The sequence below is a fragment of the Psammomys obesus genome, unplaced genomic scaffold, assembly GCF_907164565.1.
Source record: "Psammomys obesus unplaced genomic scaffold, mPsaObe1.curated_primary_1811, whole genome shotgun sequence".
Classification (NCBI taxonomy): Eukaryota; Metazoa; Chordata; class Mammalia; order Rodentia; family Muridae; genus Psammomys; species Psammomys obesus.
The window spans coordinates 28,901,637-28,912,213 of record NW_026590062.1 but is presented as its reverse complement, the minus strand read 5'-3'; positions in this window follow the sequence as shown (position 1 = coordinate 28,912,213).

Here is a 10,577-nt window from a genome sequence, read left to right as displayed (position 1 = left end):
AAAGAAAGAAAGAAAGAAAGAAAGAAAGAAAGAAAGAAAGAAAGAAAGAAAAAGTAGATGAAAGATCTATACATAGGTAATTTTGGTTTGGTTTTGTTTCATTTCAAGACAGGGTTTCTCTGTGTAGCCCTGGCTGTCCTCTTTAGACTAGGCTGGCCTGGAACTCAGAGCCCCACTTACCGCTGCCTCCCAAGTTCTGGGATTAAAGTCATGCACCACCACCTGGTTTAAGATTTATTTAGTCTATGAACAGTTGCTTGCATGTGTGTCTGTGCACATGTTCATGCCTGGTGCCCACAGAGGCCAAAAGAGGGCACTGTACTCTGGAACTGTAGTTAAAATGATGATAAGCTGGGCATTGATTCAGTGTTTTCTGGAAACCTGGACTCTCCCAGGTGGCTCTGGCTCTGCCTCTGACTGTGGTCTTCCTTTCATGGACAATAACTTTTCTCCTCCAACATACCAAGGAGCAGTATGTCCTTTTCATTTCTTTTTTCATTCATCAAGATTGTCTCTGCCCTCCACAGGCATTTACACATACACACATATGAATGCACACTGGAACACAGGATCAGATAGATACCCGTCCACACGCATGCACACTCACGAGGCAGGACCTTGGTTTGTACCCAGGCTAGCCTCAAACTCATACCAATTCTCCTGCCTCAGACTCCCAAGTGCTGGGATGCTAGGCATGTACCCACTATGCCAGCCAATCCTGGATGTTTAAATAAAATTGCCCAGTTTTTAAACATTGACTCCATTTTGTGGTTGTTGTTTATCGTAATTATTATCGCTGTGGCATTTTGAAACAAGGTGTCCTGGAGCCCGCGCTGGTCTCAAGCTCACTCTTATTGCAGAGGCCAGCCTCCTTCCTCCACCACCAGCGCCAGGCGTGCCCCACCGTGCTGGCTGAGTCTCCACTAGTTCTCCAGCGCTCAGCACCTTCTGCTTCCCCGTGGCACTGAGCTCTCACACTGCACAAGGCCAGGCCTGGGCCTCTTTTTGTGCTTTTTTCTTCTAAACACACACGCACAGACGCAGCCCACTACCACTGCATAGCACTAGACTGAGAACACTGAAAATGCCCAAAAAAGAGGCATTTTTGGCATGAATGACTAGTCTATAAGGGCTGTTCCTTTCAACAATTATGGCCCAATAAATTACACTGGCCTGGCCTCCTGGAGGGATAGGCCACACCGAGGCCACCACAGATGGGGAGACTGCACAGTGCAGATGCTGGAAATGTTGGCCCTCTTTGGCTGTCTACCTGGATCTGGGTCTGACAACTTGGCCTGCAGTTTTACGGCCTGAATCACCAGCACAACAATGTGAGTTCTTTGTCCACACACTCATGCCAGGTGTTGAGAGAACTGGCTATGAGAGCTCACACAGCTCTGAGAACCTTGCAAGCAGGGAGAGGGTGTCTGCACCCCAGGCTGTGCAGCCAGGGAACTTGTCTGCAAAAGGAACCCTGTCTAGACCCTGATAGAAGTAGCCAAGCAAGCCTGTAGTCTCAGCTACTTGGGAGGCTGAGGCAGGAATTCACTGGAACCTAGAGCTGGAGGCTAGGATGGGAATACAGCAAGACTACATCTTAAATGAATATATATATTTAATATATGACATATAATTAGGCTATATTTAACCTTATAAATAATGAATAAATACTTCATATATGTATGTACATACATATGAGATATAAAAAGGAGCTGGGTGTGTTGGTAGACTATTTCCTGGTATCCATGAAGCCCTGGGTTTGATCTCAAGTATGGCATAAACTTTGAATGGTTTTGCCCATTTGTAATCCCACCCTTGAGAAACTAAGTTTAGGGTCATCTTCAGCTACAGTGTGATTCCTAAGACTGCAGAAAAAGGAAGTTACGTCAGTTAGTTAGTAGCATGAAGCTCCACTGTAGATACAGCAGAAAGATGTGCTAGAATGGAGACTGAGATCAGAAACGATTCTGGAGTGTCCTTTAAGGTTGTCCCTGAGCTGTACAAAGCTGGGAGAGATGACCTAGACTCTGTCAGATTTCATTTCCACAGCTCTGAGTACTGTGTGGTCCTAGGAAGCATTCAGGAATCCATTAAACTGAAGACTTCAGGGTTGGGGTTACATTTAAAAGGCTAAGAACTGTAGTATCCAGACAAGTGACAGGCAGTTGGAGCTTCTGTGAGTGGGGTTGGCAGGGTCCCTGGCTTTCTGAATGTTCATTCCCTTTTTGGGTTATGGAGTCATTGGTGCAGCGATTATAAACAGAGCTCATGGCAGTGGTGCTGGCTATGATTTACAGGCCCATTCTGGTGGGAGATCACTGCTCATAGCATCTGCAGATTCCTGTGTTGTAAATATGCCAATAATAGTTAGTTTCAAACTACCCAGAATGTAGGCCCCAAATTCACCATTGGGTAGACATTGCCTGATAGCCACTAAGAGTCTGTCTGTGTTCTCGGCACTCTGGGTTTTCCTTTGCTTGATTTTGCAGTGCTGCTGATGGAGTCCAGGCTTACACCAACTGAGCCACATGGCTAGGCCCTGAGGCTCCACTATGTTTGTCTGTTGTGTTGTCTAGGCTGATGTTTGTGTACTTGTTGTCTACATGTGTGTGCTTATGTGAGCAGAGGTCAACCTCAGCTGTCTTCTGCACGCTCAACCTGTTTTATCTTTTTTACTTTTTTGTTGTTTATTAATTTTGTATGCCCTTCTTTCTCCCCTTGTGATTGGTATGCAGGTTATAATACACATATGGAGATCATCTTCCATGTTCTCTCCTTCTACTATGTAGGACCTGGAAAGCAAACTTAGTTGCCAGGCTTCGCAGCAAGCACTGAGCTATCTTACTGTTCTCCCCCTTACATTTTGTCTTTCTTTCTTTCTTTCTTTCTTTCTTTCTTTCTTTCTTTCTTTCTTTCTTTCTTTCTTTCACAAGGCCTTTTTCTGAATCTGGAGGTCAACAGCTGGCTAGAGTGGCTGGCCAGTGAGTTCCCAGGATCCTCTTGTCTCCATCTTCCTGCACCAGGATTACATCCATATATATTGCCACGCCAGCTTTTTATAAAGGTGCTGGGAATCTCAACTGAGGTCTTTATGCTTGCACAGGAAGTGCTTTACCTACAAAGCCCAGCACTTTAGGTTGGTCTTGGACACATGTACTTACATGCACTCATCTCCTGTGTAGCTAGAATTACATGCTTGCACAAGATCTGTATGTTCTGAGGTTTTGTTTGTTTGTTTGGTTGGTTTGTGTTGTTGTTGTTTTAGTTTGGTATGATTTTTGCAAGATGGAGTTTCTCTGTGTATCCCTGTCTATCCTGGAACTTGCTCTGTAGACCAGGCTGGCCTCAAACTCACAGAGATCTACCTGCCTCTGACTCCAAGTGCTGGGATTAAAGGCCTGTGCTACCATGCCTGGCTGCTCTGAGTTTTTAAGACACAGCTAAGCTTATTAGCAAAAATACCATACCATGTCTCTAAAAGGCTTGTTATCTCAAGGAGGGCTGAGGCAGGAAGACCAAGATTCCAAACCAGCCTGGGCAGTATAGCAGTTTCAAAGAAAGAGGGAGGGAAGGAGGGAGAGGGAGAGAGAGAGGGGGGGGGAATAATTCTGGAACTTAGAGAGATGCTATAATAATTGCCCTAATGAATAAGTATTTTGTGTGTGTTGGGGGGGGTGTTGTGATTATGGTTGCTCTTGAGACATAGTATTATGTATCTATGAGATTCTCACTGTACAGACTGAACTCCTAGTCACAAGTGTTGGGATTACAGGTATGCCATTGTCGTTATTTGTCTATTGCTGTGAAGAGCACCCTAACCAAGGCAACTTATAGATAAAGAGTTTATTGAGGCTTGTGGTTTCATAGGGTAAATCCATGACCATTGTGGCAGGGAGCGCGGCCCTCGAGTAGTAGCTGAGCGCTCATACCTGATCCATAAGCAGGAGGCAGGGAGCTAACTGCAAGTGATGGTGTGGCTTTTGAAACCTCAAACCATGCCCTTCCAATGACATACTTCCTCCAACAAGACCTCCTAATCCTAATCCTTCCCAAATAGTTCCACCAAGTACTGGGAACCAAGTATTCATACATGTGAGCCTGTGGAGGCCATTTTCACGCTATCACGTTCTACTCCCCGGCACCCATAGACTTACAGTTCTATCACAGTGCAAAATGAACCAAGTCCAGTTTCAGAAGTCCCCAAAGTCCTTCACAGTCTCAAAGCTATTCAAAACCCAAAGTCTCTTCTGAGTCTCAAGAGAGACTTAAATTGTACCCCCTGTAAAGTCAAAAGACAAACTATATCCTTCCAATATACAATGGCACAGAATATACGTTACTATTCCAAAAGGGAGGAATGGGGGTTTAGAGAGGAAGTACTGAACCAAAGCAAGCCTGAAACCCATCAGGGAAAATTCTGAACCCTTTAGCTCTGTTCCAAAGTCAAAGGGCTTGAATGGCTCTGCCCTTCCAGCTTTGCTGCCTGCAACATGTCTCTCTCTTGGGCAGCTCCGCTTTCTCCATGAGCTCTCCCTGGCAGGCATCTCCAGCATCTTTGGGGTCTCACTTCACAGCTTCATGCAAAAGCCTCTCTGGGGCCTCCATGCAGGGACTCCACTGCCACAGGTCCAGACTCAGTGGCTTTTCCTTCACCATCAGGACACACCTGTATCCCTCCAGACTCCGAAACCAGGATCATGTGACTAATGCTTTCAAGTTCTAAGCCGGACATGGTGGCATATGCTTTTGATCCCAGCACGTGAAAGGCAGAGACAGGCAGATCTCTTGAGTTGGAGGCCAGCCTGGTCTACAAAGGACACCCAGGTCTGTTACAGAGAGCAACCATGTCTCAAGTTCTGCTGCCTGCTTGGCATGGAATCTAGAACTCTCCTTAAATTACACCTGCATCGGCTTTGCTTTGTTGCTCTTTATGGACAGATAATTCCTTAGGCCTTTTCTTTTCAATTGCAGGGTTAGCTGGGTGAGGTCTCAACCTGAAGGCACCAGTCTCTTTCCCATTTCTCCTCATCTCTTTCAGCGCAAGCCTTGGCACTAACATAAATTTACTGGTTAGGGCCATGGTAGAATGAGGATGGGGCTTGGGGATCTGATGGTATCAACACATCAGTGTGTGTCCTGGTCAGAAAGGCTGTGTTGTGATTGTATACATAATGTCCCTGTGTAGGAAAACACACTCAGAAACACCCAGAGGCGAGGGAGCCTTGGGTCAGCACTTACTGTCAGATAAAAACATCTTTGTACTGTACTGTTTTGGGGGGGGGGGTATTTGTTTTGTTTTAGAGACAGGGTCTCATGTAGCCTTGGCTAGCCTCAAACACTCTGTGTAGCCAAGAGGACCTTGAAATTCTGACCCTTTTGCTTCTACTTCTTACTAGGATTAAGGGAACGCTACAATGTGCCCAGTTTATTTGGTGCTGGGGACCAAATCCAAGGCCTATGCTGGGCATGCGCGGAGCCATGATCAGCTGTGGGTATAATACCAAGTTTTCTCTAAGTTTATGCATCAAAGTCTAAATCAAGTAATTGGTTTAGATTTGTGAGTTTTCAGTAACAATCTTTCTAAGCTTATTACACCTGTAAGAGTAATTAGGTTTTCCATGTCTACATGTTTCCATGTCTACATGTCTAGTTTGTTAGATTCCAGAAGCTGCTTAGATGCTGGGGGAGTCTGACTCACGGCTGGAGTGGTCCACAGGCCTCTGAGAGGCAGCAGACTCCGTCATAGTTACAGATGCAGACTGGCAGGTTGGAAGTGTTTAACCAACTGCATAAATGAGACCAAATTATTATTTTAAATTTTACAAGTAATCACAAACATTATCTAGACTGAAAAATAACATTTCAAATAAATTTAAAAGTCTACTGACTGCTAACTCTTTAATACTACAGAAAAATAGCTTTCTTTTCTCTGTAACAGATTCAACAAGTGACTAGCATTGCTGGAGCATGAATTCTGAGCTTAGGGAGAACAAAAATTGAAATATAAAACACAATCTTTGAAAGTTAATCAATGGCACAACATAACATACAGAAGCAATAACAAAGTGGGGCAGGTGCCCAGCACGGAGACCGCAGCGTGCCCAGTGTGCGTGTAGCCCGAGGCACAGTTCCAGTCAAGGGAGGTGTAGGAGGCACAGTAATATTTGACTTTAATGGGACGGGATAGTCAACTGGCCATGCAGCTCAGTGGTAAAAAGTAACCTGGCATGTGTGAGGCCCCAGCCAACATCTGTGCACAGACCAGCAAGATGCCTCAGCAGGGGAAGTACTGGCAGTCAACTTGATGACCTGAGTTCAATCCCCAGGAACCAACAGGTAGAAGGAGAGCCCTGACTCCTACAGATTATCTTCTGACCTCTATATGTTTGCTGTAATGCACACATATGCACACGCGTTTGCGTGCGCACACACACACATTTAATTCCAATATTTGGAGGCAGAGGCAGGCAGAGCTCTGCGAGTTTGAAGCCAGTCTGGTCTACATATTGAGTTCTAGGTCATGTAGGGCTACCCAGTGAGACCCTGTCTCGAGAAAAGAAAAGGTCATATTAACATCTGTATGTTCACCAACTAACTGATACCATCTCTCCTTGTTTGCCTCCAACATTCAGAATAAGACCAGAACAACTAGAGACTATCAGAAACTCAGTTATGAGGGGCCATGGACCTGGCATCTTCCCGGAGGGGCGGAAGTGTCCTTGTCCACTTCCAAATGTAGTGGCCGCTGAGCACTGTTCTTCATTATCATGTCGTGTGTTCCTTTCTGGCCTTTGTTCACCTACAACCAACCCTAGGAAGTGAAGACTCATTGTGAGTTCAATTCTGACTTTGCCAGGGCTGAGGGAGGGAAGCTTCCCTGACAGGCAAGAGAGAAACGTTAGGTCAAACCAAGAAAAGCAGCAGGGTCAGGCATAGCACAGCAGATCCAAGGAATGTGAGGCAGTGGTCAAAAACACTCTCGTACCTGTGCCCAACACGACCACTGAGCAGATATTTATAAATCTTCTCTTTTGTATCAGACCCTGTTGTGATCACTTAGGAAACAGACAATATTTCCTAGGCTTGTGCTGTTCTTGTTCTAGAAAGAGAAACAGCAAAGCACAGCAAGGGATGACAATGCAGTTCAGTTGGAAGAATGCTTGCCTAACATGCGCAAAGCCCTGGGTTAAGGGGATCTCAAGTTCAAGGTCATTCTTGGTTATATCAAGACTTTGAGGCTAGCCTGGGCTATAAGAAAACCACATGTGGAGAACAGGTCCTGTTTTCTCCAGCTGTAGCATGGCTCCAGTCAGTTGATGGTTTCTGGTTGGGGGATGGAGGTGAGTTGGGGGCAGTGAAGGGATGGGGTGCAGGTAGAGAAAGACTCACCTTCCCATGGGGGCTTGCCACTGGAAATGTGATTATGCTCCAGTGGGCATATAGACGACACAAAATGGGCTTTTTTTCCCCTCTTCTTTTTGTTGGGGGGGGGTGTCTATGGGAGAGGGGGCAGACATGGGAGGACTGGGAGGTCAGTGTAATTGGGGTGCATGATGTGAGATTCCCTAATAATAATAAAAAAGAAATAAACACTAAAAAGGTTATATTTCCTTTTTTAAAAGGTTTATTTTATTTATTACAATTTGTTCACTTTGTATCCCAGCTGTAGCCCTCTCCCTGGTCCCCTCCCAGTCTCACCCTCCCTCTTCTCCTCCCATGCCCCTCTCCCAGTCCACTTCAGGTCAAAAAAGGAAAAAAGCAAACAAAAATATTGAAAGTATACTCACTAAACAGTATGGCTCATTCTAAGGAGGTTAACATGTTGGAGGAAAGATGCAGGGCACAGGAGACAAAGAACATTCCAGAATATGAGTGGAGATGACTGCGGTGTTAATCTTGGGGTAAGGACAGACCTCCTGGGAAGAGGGAGAGACACCTGGACAAGTCTTGAAGGTGAAGGCAGTTGTCTAGGCAGGCAGAGGGTGGGAGGCCTGGTCTCTCTGAGGATCTGCAAAGAACTGGCTGATTGGGTGCCTGGCATCTGTGCCATGGGTGGCCCACTATGTCCATCTAACCTGAAGCTGGAGAGGATGGCATATGAACACTAAAGGCACTTCTCACTTGAAACTCAGGTGACAGATTGGCATAGAGATGAAAACAAATGAAAGATCAGACGGCGTGACATCAACAAATCACCAGTCACAAAGATAAAGAGCCCAGGTGGCCGCTGCATCTAGAGGCAACTGAGGCATGTCCATGTGCCAACACCTTGTCACAGAACAAGCAGCTGGCAGGGAAAGCAAACTGACAGGAAATAAGACTTCTTAAATAAGCCTAGCTTGCTGACTCGCTAAGTCTGGACCACACAGTTTAGGTCCCTGCTAAAGTGGAGAAGGAACACGATGAACACTCATTTTCAGCCATTGTTAAAAAAGAAAGTTATTGCTTCCAGGGCCATCGTTTCTAAAGTTCTGGAAACAGCTATCCAGTACACACACCCCCCCACGGATACTCGAAGTGTAAGAGTCTCTAAAGAGCTTCACAGCAGGAGGGGGTCAGGCGAGGCTACAGCACCTCAACCCCAGTGATTGCTGACATCAGGAGTTGACTTCTCCCTCAGACTCTGTATCAGATCGGCTGGAGCTGCTGTGACAGGGCTCATCATCACGGGCCCAAGCTGGGGAAGCAGCTGTCATCTCAGATGCAGCCAGCCACCGGGACACAGGGAAGGAGACTTGTAAGCACCCTGCTAGCACACTGAAATGCTTCCACACAGACACACACGCTACAGTTGGCCCCAAGTGACAGGGGAACAGATTTCAGGACTCCCACGGGTACCAAAATCCTCATATAAAATAATCACTGCATAGACTGTGCATCCTCCTGTATGCTTTAGATTACTAAAATTGTATAATGACCCTGATTTATTTACTTATTTACCTTCACAGGTGTGGAGGTCAGAGGACAACTTGCAGGAGTCAGTTCTCTCCTTCTACTATGATGGTCCCAGGGATCAAACTCAGGTTTTCAGCTTAGGGACAAGTGCCTGCACCTGCTGAAGCACCTGTCTAGCCATAGGTCATTTTTTAGACTATTTCTATGTCAATAGTTATGCTACATTGTCTATGAACTAAACAAGAACCCAAACATTGTTAGGAAGGGTGGGGCCAGGAGGAGGTGAGGGAGGGGGTTATAATCAAGATATAAAATGAATAAATTGTTAAAAAAAAATACAAACAAAAAACCCCAAACGTTGTTAATAGAGATGCAATTTTGGTTTCAAATATATTTTTCTCTAAAGCTAGTTGACTCTTGAGCATAGTCGCCTGTGGATACAGAGGGCCACCAACCAGTTTAAATTCATTGGCCAGCAAGAGTGACAAAGCTCTGCCCATGCACAAGAGGACCAAGCCTGGGTTTCTAATAGTGACCAAGAAGGCAGAGATCTAGAGGAATAATACTGACAACACGCTAACCTTCCAGAGCACACTGCATGCAGACAACTGCGAGCAAATCAGCCAATCAGAGCTCAGCACACAGCATGTCCATGCCACTGTCATGCTGTCCCTGAGAAGTAGTGTATTTTCTGGTACAGCATGGTAGACACAGTTACCTACAAACGGGAAGACACAATAAAGCAATGTGCTCGAGCCTGTCACAAAGATGCCTCTAAGTGGGAGAGAACACAGCAAAGGCAGTCTATCCAGTTGTGAAGAGACAAAAGCCAGGCAGCTGCCTTCTAACTTATTCGGGAGAAAGTCTCACACACAGCCATGAATGGCACAGGACCTGAGACTTCCCCACTGCCAGGATGTGCAGGAGGGCAGGCATCCTGAAAGCTGAGAGAAGAGAACATGGGCCTGAAGGGTACTGGCAGATTTACCTGTTCAAGCAGAGGCTGTACACAGCCCTCACAGAGTTCAGCTAAAATTCACCTGCCTTGTAAGAGCCCCAACTTCGTGAAAAGCACCAGCAGCCTCTTACTAGTCAACCTGGATGCATCACTATGAACGGTGGCCCTCTTGGCATCTGAGGCAGTGTTTTGTCCACCAGGCACTCCCTGATGCCTAGCCTGAAACCTAAGACTTAAGAAGCACTCCATAATTGCTCAGTGGTTCAGAAAGAAGGAGAGAGGTTAGAAATGCGGCCCTGTTGGTAGAGTGTGTGCTTGGCATGAAAGAAGGCCCTGGGCGCCATCTTCAGCCTCTCAGGCAGGGCAGGGCAGTACAGTCTGTAATTTCAGCACTGGGAAGTAAAATCAAGGTCAGAAATTCGAGGTCATCCTCCATATAGCAAGTTCCAAGCAAAGATAGCTGCGTGTGATAGCACACCCTTTAAATTCTAGCTCTAGGGAGGCAGAAACAGGAGAATTTATGTGAGTTAGAGGCCACATTGGTCAACACAGAGAGTTCCAGGCCATCTACATAGTGAAAATTTGTCAAGAAAAAGGAGGAGAGTCGGGTGTAGTAGTGCATACCTCTAATCCCACCACTTTGGGAGGCAGAGTCAGGCGAATCTCTAAGTTCAAGGCCACCCTGGTCTACAAAGCGAGTCTAGGATGGCAAGGCTACACAGAG